Here is a 12,317-nt window from a genome sequence, read left to right as displayed (position 1 = left end):
AGAAGTGCAGAGTGGGTGATGCATCTTGGCCGCCTTCTGAGGTCAGCACCATTACAGTTGCCAGTCTTCAGCAATTCAACTCACTGCATGTAGTATCGAGAAACGACTGAGTGTACAGGATACAGCAACGGCTATGGACCTCAACAGCATCCCGGCATTATCATCGTCGAATCCCCTCCCATCAATATCCTGGGTGTAATTATTGTCCAGAGACTTAACTGGACTAGCCACATAAATCCTGTGCCCACAACAGCATGTCAGAGGCTGGAAATTCTGCGGCCAGTGACACTTCCTGACTCCTAAAGCTACCATTTACAAGGTACATGCTAGGAGTGTGATTGAATACTGTTTGCTTTCCTTGATGAGTGCAACTCTAACAACACTCAAGAAACTCAACATTATCCACGTCAAAGCAACCTACTTGATCGGCACCCCATCCACCACCTAAAACATTCACTGCCTCCACTGTTGCACTATGGCTTTAGTGTGTGCCAGCTACAAGATGCACTGCAGCAACTAACCACAGCTTCTTTCACAGCACTTCATAAACACACAACTTATAATACCTAGCTGGACAAGGGCAGCAGGCAGTTGGGAACACCACTACCTCCAAGTTGCACACCATTCTGACTTGGAAGTATGTCACTGTTTATTCATTGTTGCTGGGTCAGAATCCTGGAACGTACTCCCTAACAGCAATGTGGGAGTCAGTTCACAATATGGACTGCAGTGGTTCAAGAATGTGGCTTACCACCACCTTCTCAAGTGCAATTAGGAATGGGCAATAAATGTTGATCTTGCCAGTGATGCTCGCAGCCTTTGAATGATTTTAGAAAAAAAAGACTAGTACCATGGCGAGTGGTTATTAATGATACCATCTTCTGCACTTTTCTAAATCTGAAGAGCACGTTATCGAATATTCTGTAAGTTTGTAGAATGGAGCATTTAATGTAGCATAATATTATCTCCCAACAGTCAAAGAAATATTCCTGCCAAGTGTGTTTAGGAACTTGAACTAGGTGATATCATTATCAGAGCTGTGCATAGTTGCTGCATAGGAGCTTCATGAATTTAGAGGATATTTACTGCTGTAGCATTTTAAAGGATTTTTTTTTCAAAAATCAGATCTTTATATTGTATCAATTTTAACATTAGTTGCGATCTGCATAACGTTTATTCAGTTTATTTCCAATAAAACTAAATGCTGGTGCTAGAATGAATAATGATATATATGTATAGTTTTAAAAAATTAACTTTTGAACTGTATAAAACCCATGTTTCAATCTATAGAACCTAAGAACTGAACAATAATGGGTGACAAAGAGGACATTAGTGAGCATATATGTTAGGCCACAGTGATAGGACTTGGCTTCTCTGCTGTTACGCCCTTGTGTATGAGGTTCTGTGTGAAATAGGTCATCTGGGTAAGCTTGTGCTCAGCTGAGGTGCTATGCTTTCTCATCTATCCTTCCTGAGGAATAAAAGTGCTTTCGTTGGGTATCGAATACATCATTGTGTAACTCCGCAAAGTGAAGCCTGGCCTGGATATGTGAATCAATTCCTGCATTAAAAATAAGGCATTATTGAATTATTATCCAGTTATAGAGTCATAGTCAATTAAGCATAGAAGGGTGCCATTCGGTTCATCGGGTCCATGCTGGCTCTCTGCAGTCCCATCCCCACTCGATCCCCATAGCCCTTCATGTTTGTTTTCTGCAAGTGGCCATCTAATTACCTTTGAAATTATTGATTTTCCCTGCTTCCACTTTGTGGACAGCAAGTTCCAGGTCACTACCACTTGCTGTGTAAAAAAAAAAGTTCTTCCTCACGATCCCCCTGCATTTCTTGCCCAAAACCTTAAATCTGTGTCTCCTAGTCTTTGTACCATCAGTTAATCGTAACAATTTTTCCTTATCTAACTTATCTAAGCCTGTCATAATCTTGTACAGTTAATTTCTTTCTTCTGTCAATTTTTGCCATCCCTTAGTAGTTATTGTTGAAGTGTGAGTTGATGCAGTGACTGCTGCTGGACTACTTGAATGACGGGCACAATGCAGTTGAGGGTGGTATTGTCCTCAGCCCATGTCCATGCATGATCTTTTCCTGTCAGAAATCAGGGTTAGGGACCTTCAACAATGTTTCTTTTCTCACCCCAGGAATGTCTCACCGTTCAGATCAGCTAATTTGACACAAACCTGGGTTCGATCCTGGGACCTTTCTGGTCTGTATGTACGAGCTCTTCGCTGCGTTAATCAGTTGAGTCATTGGGGAACTAACCATTCTGTTAGTAAGATAACAACAGTAACAATGCTAAAGAAAATCATTTCTAGTGTCCGCTTCTTGGAAATTTTAATACTTCCTGAAGTGAAAAGATTTGCCTAGAATGATCTTTTGTTTCTTATTTGCCTTTCATTTTAGATCAGAGAGCAGAAGTCAAATTACAAGTTTGTTGCAATGTACTAGTATTATCCATCGCCTTGATAAGTTAAGGTGTGGAGTTAAGCAAGTAGCTGTTCATGTTGTGGCTTTTCATTAATTAGTAATATTTGCTACTGCACTGTAACATCTCAGTTACCAAATTATTTTTGAACCCATTTCCTGTTAGTTACTGTGCAGGTGTAATATCGCAGCACATGCAATAGTTATGGCATTTTCCTTGTACACGGCATACTTATTAAATTAGTGCATATTTGAAGGTTTAAAAAAAACTAATCTGGTTTACAGTTGCAAACTTTGCATGTTAGGTCATTAATTTATGTCTCTTGGTATGCAATGTGCAGTATTAAAAACTGATCCTGTGAGGTCTTAATGTTTTATACGGTCTATCATATTGGTGAAATACAATGAAGTTAGTTTTGATAGAAAATTTGAAATTGAATGAGCTAAAAAACACTACCTGTGTTGTGTTTAAAAATATTTAGCATGTTAATTCTACCTAAAGCAAGTTGTTCATGGGGTGGGGAGAAGAGAGGGGTTAGTTTTATCTGTGCTTCAAATTTTCATTCTGTTAATGTATAACCAATTACTTGCAACTCCTTTCAAATCCTGATGGAGTATTTCTTAAGTGTAATTTAATATATAGTAACTTTACATTCAGTGCAGTGTAGAATTATTATTACAGTAGGGGCCTTCCAGTGGTGACTTCTATTCAATGATAAAGAAGACTTGAGGCAGAAGTAAATATGGCAGAAGTTATTGCATAATTTGATCCGTGATTTGACAATCTACTTTCAGAACAGGGGATTTTTTTGTTTTGCTTTTTTATTTCTTTTTATTTTCCTTTGTGCTGTTAACTCAACTCAACAAAGTTACAGGCTGTCATGTAATGTCATAATCTATTTATTTGCATCAAAGAAGTGTACAAGAAGCATTGATAGAATCACAGGGTCAAATTACACAATATGCTCTGCCCAAACTTGGTTTGTGATCTCTGCAGCAGAGATCAAAGGCTGCTTTGAGCACTGATAAATCGTAGGATGTTACAGAATGTTTATATTTCTGAAGCAATTCTTCAATGCTGGCTTCTATTGCTTTAGAACTGCCCCATAATAGTGGGGAAGATTTCTTCAGAGATGGTATCCATGTGTATAGCTTATTTTTGGAAAGTGGGATAATAAGTACCAGTGTACTGTGTAGCAAATGAAAGTTCAGCTAAGATAGGGCTTCGTATTACGATCTTGTGCAGGAAATTAGACGGGCTGCTCTTTCCTATTACTTTAGGACTTGAAGAGACAGTCACATTTTTTCCCATGTTGTGAATCTGTACTGGAATCAAATCATTTTTTTTTCATCATTGCTTTTCTGAATTAGTAATGGCCAAGGGTTTGTTTCCCTCTGTTTCCCCATTTTCTAGTTTCATTTGGTTGGTAGAGGTGGGACAGCTTGAGTGCCGATGACACTAACCTTTGTTCAAAAAATAGGAGGGATGTTATTGGCACGTTGCTTGTTATTTTTTGTTCTCTGGGATGGAATCTCTGCTGTAATTTTTTGCGGTGGTATGACTGAAAACTAACTAAACTTAGTGTGTGGCCAGTAGGCTTGACTGATCATTTAAAGAAAGATTGTAGAATCAATACAACTGAGTAATTTTTGTGTCTCTTCAGTAAAATCTTCTGAGATGATACCAACAATAAGAAAACATTTCAAGTGTTGTGTCCGATATTTAAATTTGAATGCATTTTAAAAGTATCTGAAGTTTGTTTGTCCACTGACACTTTTTATTTGCAATAATCTGCCATGGATAATTTAAAATGTTAAACGTACTGTCCCAGGTTTTTGTTTCTTTCTGTTCTTGTCCCTTGCCTCAGTTTAACCATTTTGTATAGAAAATTTCATGGAAGTGGAGGACTTCATCAACCAGTTGATCAAAAATGGGTGAAATTATCTTTGAAGTTGGTAATAAATTTGAGTATGTCAGCTTTAATGCTGCAGTTATCAGGCTGCTGTGCAATACATTTACTGTGAAGAATGAAGCAAGTTAAAATGCATCAAACAGCATTTTTTTTCTAAATGGGACTGTTTACCCTCAGTGTGCCTTCAATTAAGCTGACATAATAGTTGGCTAAAATCTCTGGGGTTCATAAACTGAGCGCACTCATTCGAAATGAGAGTGCAGAAGAAGTAAACCTCTTGTTTGTGACAAGAAAGTGCTGGTAAATGGTGAACCAGATTATAAAAGCTCATTAGGTAACCACCTGGGAGGAGAACTGGGCACCCATTCAGGGATTGAAAGTAAATGTGTCTCGGGCAGATGTACTTTAATCATTAATGTAATGTTATATTCATATGTTGGAGATTTAATGTGTGATTTGGCAGTCATATTTCTTCAGTATCGGGCTACTGTAAATGATGATACAGATCCTTTATTGTACAAAGTTTCCTCTGACTCATGATTTATCTGTATTGGGTTCACCTTGTCAGCTGCAGAGAATTTAATACATTCAAAGCCTAAAAGAAAGTTCAAGATTCAGGATTTCCTACTGCCACCATCCTTTTTAGTTTATGCCTCTGGAGTTTCAGTGACAGCTTGCTTTTTGTTATTAGTCTCCTTTTTAGAACAAAGTTTATTTTGACAACCGCTTTTAAGTCAATGGTAAGTGTACTTTCAGAAAACTGGAAAGTAATTTGGCAACGGCTGTTTGATTTGTTGCTTCGAGTGCCACTCCAAATGCTGAAATGGAGATGGGGCCTCGGAGAGAATGTAGGTAGAGATGGAATATCTTGACTGGCTGAATGGCCTGCTTCTGCTCCTATTTCCTATGTTCCTATGTAGTACTGTTTTTGGTGACCTCTGAAGTATCTGCCAAATGTGCTTGCAAAGTTTTGTTTGCTAGATATCCGGGGAAAACGTTTTTTCCACTTCTAGTTAAAATGAAGTAACGCACCAGCTCCTACTTGTCTTTAGGTGTTACTCCTTGCTCAGTGGTAGCACTCTCACCTCTGAGTCAGAACGATGTGGGTTGAAGTTGCATCCACGAGACTTGAACACAAAATCTCTGATACTCCAGTGCAATTCTGAGGAAGTGCTGCATTGTCGGAAGTGTTGTCTTTTGGTTGAGACGTTAAACAGAAGCGCCCGTCTTCCATCTCCAGTGCACTTAAGCCCCATCAACAACAACATACATTTATATTGTGCCTTTAACATATTAAAATGTCCCAAGGTGCTTCATAATATTATAAAACAAAATATGACACCAAGCTATGGAGAGAGATATTACATAAGGTGACCAAAAACTTGGTCAAAGAGGTAGGTTTTAAGGAGGAAAGCGACGTGGAGAAGCAGAGAGGAGTGGGGACGATATTCCAAAGCTTGGGGTCTAGGCAACTGAAGGTGCGGCCACCAATGATGGAGCGATTAAAATCAGGAATGCACGAGACCAGAACTAGAGGAGTGCAGATATTTTGAAGGGTTGTGAGGTGATAGAGATAGGGAGGGGCAAGGCCATTGCACTATTTGGAAGAAGAGCAGTGGAGTTCTCCCTGGTATTTTGGCCATTATCAACAACATTATTTAAACAGATAATCTGGCCATTATCACCATGCTGGTTGCAAGTCTTTGCTGTACGCAATAAATAATGGGTTTCCCTACATGACAACAGTGACCTCAAAAAAAATTTCATTGGCTATAAAGTGCTTTGCAACATCCATGCTATATAAATGCAAGTCTTGCTTGTCTTTTTTTCGAGTATAATTATGAATTTTTCTTGCAGATGTTTCTTGAAGAGGCAGGAATGGCCCGAGTGATGTTGGTCCCACTGCAGAAGTGATTTTTACTGTCGTTATTTCCATCTGTGTATTCACCAGTTTCAAACTCTCTGTTCACAGCTACTTAACTGCCAGCTGTACTTTCCTCGGTGTTTGGGGAAGTTCCATACAGGCCTTTGATCATGAAATAATTTAGCATTGCAGCATTAACATCGGTATTGTGCACAAGATTAACTTGAGAAAGTATCCCACACTACTTTGTGCAGAGTACTGCATAACTGCAAACTAGTGGAAAACCTACTTCTGAAATTTAAAACTTAAGTTTAAGAGCTTACTATGCATTTTTAATTTTAGTAAGTGCTGACAGGACAGAGTAAGCAGTGTTGTTCTGTGTATATTTAAATATGCGTGCCCGGATCGCTCTTTTCCACTATTTGAAAGCAGTGTGACTTTGGTTGCCTATTTAAATCAGTCCTCCATTTTTCATTACCTATACTGATTGCAAGTTTTCAAGATACTTCTTTACATACTGTAATTGTTTAAAAACTTACCCCTGCACCATGATGAATTTTATTATATATGTGGACACGCATTTTTCATTGTGTAGAATAGCATCTTAATCACAGCTCAAGAAACAGTGCTTATGGGTGTGTTAGAATAGTGGCAGTGGTGTGTGTGTCTGTTCATGTACTGACAGGCTAGAGATCATAAAACAGTGAATGAGGGTCCGGAGGGGGGTGGGGGGTGGGTCGGCGTAAAGAGAAGAAATAGAAAAAAAACTGCAGTACTATTGAAGGAATGAAAGAGGAAAAATAGAATCTAAAGCCCAGAGTGGAAATTTGAGAAATTAAAAGGGAGCACAAGCTAAGTTTGCTGTAAGTGATGATAACAAGAACAACTTGCATTCGCATAGCACCTTTTACTGCAGTAAAACTTCTCAAGATACTTCACAGGAGAATTATTAAACAAAATTTGACTAGGATAAATAAAAACAGCAACAGAAAGTAAACATTTCTGTTATTTTTTAGATTTCTTTTATTCTCTGAGAAGGTTTAAATGAAGCATTCAGAAACAGGCTTCACTACATGCTAGCACAGGACCAGCTTGTTAAAATACTATCAGAAGGTTTTATTTGTGAACTCAGAGTTTATAATCTACTGATTAGAATAAAAAGTTAAAACTTCATGTTTACATTTGTATTAATGACCCAAAAATATATGTGTGCCTTAGATTATTTTACATTATGATTTTAGACCTGGAAAATAAAAAGAAATAACTAGATGCCATTGGTAAAAATAGACAAAAATTATTCATTTCATAAAGGGCTTGCAACTAACTTACACAGCTATATAGCAAGATTGCATATTTTTTCTTATGAAAAATTGGCCCACCAGAGTGACTAACATCTACTTAAGACTTTGACTTTTTGGAAGACTTGTCGATCATCCATCTGCCAAGCAGAAATTAAAAACAGAAGTTGAAGACTCAAATGATCTGAATTCTTAGGTTTAAATTAGATTGGGTGATGCTCTCCAATTAAAAATAAGGGTGTGAGAGGTTGACTACTCCTAAAAGTTAAATGTTGGCCAAAATCTTTATTAGATTGGTTGTTGGAAATGTTGATGTTTAATTGTTCAATTTTGTTTACTAACTATGCTTAGCCGGACTCTTAAATACTTTTCTTCCTCTGTTTAACTTATTGCTTATAGTAAATGTGAGGAAATAGATTGCTTACTATTTCCATAATAGCTATCCCAAAGAACAGCGGTGACATTTAGCCATCTCTCAAACTAGCCTTTTCGTGGGCTTTTATTGTTGATGTGTTTGAATATTAGGTCAAATCAGACTAATAGTCACAGGTATGCTTTCTTACTGAGCACTCTTTTTTTTTTTAGAAAAGTTTTTTATTATCATTTGTTCATGGGATGTGGACGTCGCTGGCTAGGATGGCATTTATTTATTGCCCATCCCTAATTGCCCTTGAGAAGGTGGTGGTGAGCCACCACCTTGAACCGCTGCAGTCCATGTATAGTAGTTAAAGTACATATCTTGTATTATAGACATTGGTGCAGAGAACAATTGATTGGTAACTCACTAAATGTGCAGCCCAGTTGCCTGAATTATTAAATGGTGTAATATTTTCCAAAAAAATTAATAGGCTATGTTAGAAAATGACGTCCTTGTGTTAATCAGGGACAATGAAGCTAATTTGTTTCTAATTTAACTCCCGTTTTCACTTCTTCCCACTTTGAAACTTTGCACCTCCAGTCAATTTAGGGACAGTAGAGCAAAGTGAATGCAGTTATAAATGTTTAACCACTTTTGACCAGTACTGTGCTGTATTGAACTAATAACTCACTTTTTTTAACATCTTAAAAAAAAATCTTTTTTCCCTTTTATAAAGCAATAACATACGAACCACTGAGCTGGCGTGGTAAAGAATTGATTTTATCTAGGTTACTGGAGCTAGAATTTGGAAATGCTGAAAGTTACCTTATCAGTATTGATTGGTTATTTTTCCATCTCAGTTAGTCGATAAGTTGGAACATCACGACCAGAAACCGAATTGATCATTATTATTGAGTAGAGATGCCAGATCAAAACTTATGCTGGTTAGCATTTTGAACTAAAGTTGCCAAAATAAAAGTGCTTAGGTTAGATGTTTGTAGAACTTGAGGTTTGGGGTAGGTAAATAAAACAGTGTCTCAATAGAATTTGCTTGTTAAGGTTATTTTCTAGACTTAATTATACACCCCGCTAAATGATCAGTATTCCGTAAAAATCTTATTCTAGGATTTCTCATGCAGAATTTACGCCATTATATAAAACTCTTCATAAAACACTAAGTTTAGTATAAAAATGCTGCTTGTTCTGGAAACTAATTTGCCAACAGTTGACCACTTGTTATAGGAAACTGGAAGCTCTGTTATACCTTCCTGAGTGAGGGAAGATTAACTATAAAAATGCTTACTCATTCATGCATCCTTTTACTAACATTTGATATGTACACTATACCCTGGCCATAAAATGATTTTCCAGTTTTGATTACTGGAAAAGAGCAAGGTGGTCATTTAAGTTTTATTTGCAAGTTTTTCCTGAATGTTTCTTGAATTCAGCAGGCTGGAAAGTGGAGACTCTGAGAGCGAATCTGAAGGTGAGTCAGTGTGGATTGTAATTGTGCCTTATGTGCAGCTGGTTACAAATGAACATTCACAGGGGCTGTTGAACAGTCTGGAAATTGTGCCAGTTAGTAGAAAAATCTGAGGGTGGGAATTTTAATAGAAGAATTCGTATATCTGTACATTTGTGGAGTAATTCTTCATTTGGATTGTTCTGTAAATAGTTATTTTGAGACACTAGAATGGAATCTTGGGAGAATTATATTAAAATAGAAATGTTTGCAGAGTTTTATCTACAAGGCCATTGCCCATTCATGAACAAACTTCTGCACATTGCTAAGTTTTAACTCGCTCGCTCTGGATTTACGAAAAAAACTTGCAGCTAAACAAAATATATGATGCAAAATTTCCAATGAGATGCCAGGGTAGTTGGTGAATTTAACCATCATTTAAAAAAAAAAAAACCTTTTTGCCTGAATTATAAATTTTGTGATTGTTCTGAATCAGAGGCCAAGAGTGTAGCATCTAACAGAAATCTGAGAGGATGAGCCACATTGTGTGATGTGCAAGGCGTGCACTGCTCAGTTTAATATTCTGAAACTCTGCTTGTATGTTTGATCAAACAGGGCAAGGCCAATGAAAGGGAGCAAAGCACAGTGGATATATTTCAGAATTAAAAATGTCTGTCTGCTTTCTTTGCACATTTGATATTGAATGAAGTTTAATTTTGATACGTAGTTTAATAAATATGCCATAGTTTTAAAGAAAAAATGTTCTTTGAATTTGGGCATGTGTCCTATATGCAAGAAAGTTTTTTTTTTCCTGAAGGAGTTGATAAGTTTGCAGTGTGGCCCACAAACATTTTAGTATTGCCATAAAATATTGTCAGTAAAAAAAAAATATACCTATGCCAGCCAATATTATTGACGTGATAATGACCTGTGTTAATTGTTCAGTTTTGTATTTTTCTAATGTTTTCTTGGAGTGGGTTGATGTGGCAACATATGCAGCTGTACTTCGACTTTTCAGAATTCTTGTATGCATATTTGTCCCCTTTTTCCCTTAAACAACTTTTAATATTTATTGAAATCTATAGATAAAACATATGGATGTTTGGCTTGCTTTTGTTTGTGCGTTTGCTTGCTGTGAATGAGACCTCTAGTTAAATGTGAACATATAGAAGTGAAGTTGTTTATCTTTTTTTAATGGTTGTTACTGAGGTGGGGGAACGGGCTAAAGAATTGATGTGCCAACACACAGAACCTACAGTTATCCTTTTGTTTAATTGGCAGTGTCTCTGGTTGAGTTAGCGAATGACTCTTTGAAGGAGCTATTCAATTAGTTCCATACCCTTTTCCCCACAGCTCGGCAAATTTCTCCTTTTCAAGTATCTATCCAATTTGCTTTTGAAAGTTACTGTAGAAACTGTAGGGCGGCACAGTGGCGCAGTGGTTAGCACCGCAGCCTCACAGCTCCAGCGACCCGGGTTCAATTCTGGGTACTGCATGTGTGGAGTTTGCAAGTTCTCCCTGTGTCTGTGTGGGTTTCCTCCGGGTGCTCCGGTTTCCTCCCACATGCCAAAGACTTGCAGGTTGATCGGTAAATTGGCCATTAGCAATTGCCCCTAGTATAGGTAGGTGGTAGGGAAATATAGGGACAGGTGGGGATGTGGTAGGAATATGGAATTAGTGTAGGATTAGTATAAATGGGTGGTTGATGGTCGGCACAGACTCGGTGGGCCGAAGGGCCTGTTTCAGTGCTGTATCTCTAAACTAAACTAAACCTGCTTCCATCACTCTTTTTCATTGAAGATCATAGCAACTTGCTGCATAAAAGAAATTCTTCTCATTTCCCCCCTGAATTTTTTGCAGTTATGTTCTATGTCCAAACACTTGGTACTTTAGCTCAGCTTTGTGGCTGTAATGTTAACAATATTCTAAATTGTAGGATCACGATGGGCCAAGTAGCCTCTTTCTGTGCCTTAAACTTTCTATGATTCTATGATCAGATCTAGGAACTTTCCAGTAATGGGCAAAAATACCAAAATTATAGCTGTGATCTGTGTTCAGTTTATAGAACTGAATTTGCAATTTTGAATCTGTGGATATTAGTGGTGTGCAACAAAAATGTGTTGAGCTTCTGTTTTCATTAAGATGTAGCTATTTATCTGATTTAATTGTAACAGTAAACAACACTTCTGCAAAGGGGTTTCTTTTATTATTTATTTATTTATTTTATTTAGAGATACAGCACTGAAACAGGCCATTATCATGGTTTAAAAAAAAGTATTCTGTAAATCACAATTGTTGGTATTATTCAACATCGTTACTAAAGAATGACTGGGAAAATTAGTATGATTTATTGTCAATTTTAATTACTTCCACCCAGTTTACTGATAGATTTTCCTTTCTTTAAGCTTGTGTTTAACATGTTGATTGACAAAGCAACCTCCCAGTCTTGTGCCCAGGTGCTCTTAAATTGGTTCGTAACAGATACATGACAGCAGCCTTTGTGAATGAACCACCAATATTTCCTGCTACTTTGGGAAGAGAGTGCTTCTTCAAAGGGCCACCTAACTCTGTGGGTTAGTTCAGCTGGATAGTCCATAGCACATTGGAGCATCAGTGAATAACATTTCTGTGCTGCCAGTAATCCTAAAGTTTGTTAATGCACAATTGTAGAGAATAACATTGACATACCTGTACAACAAAACTTTAAGTAAAATGTCATGGTGGGCACCACTTTGTTAAAAATAAAAGTGAATCCCTTTATATTTTTGCTGATATAAATGTCTTCCAAAGTATTTTGTTGGAATTGGGCAACTCTTGTTTAGGATATGTCATGGTGAGGTTAATAGCAGCAATTGAGTGGGGTGAGTATCACAAGCCTTGATTTGCTCAGCTTCACATCTGCTTCTATAAATGGTACAGTCTACAGAACCAGTAGTTTCCTCTTAGCATCACTTGTTTAAAGGCCACATTTAAAATGAAACCA

Source organism: Heterodontus francisci, chromosome 14 (genome assembly GCF_036365525.1).
Source record: "Heterodontus francisci isolate sHetFra1 chromosome 14, sHetFra1.hap1, whole genome shotgun sequence".
Lineage (NCBI taxonomy): Eukaryota > Metazoa > Chordata > Chondrichthyes > Heterodontiformes > Heterodontidae > Heterodontus > Heterodontus francisci.
The sequence above is the reverse complement of the archived record's forward strand: the minus strand, read 5'-3'. Positions refer to the sequence as shown.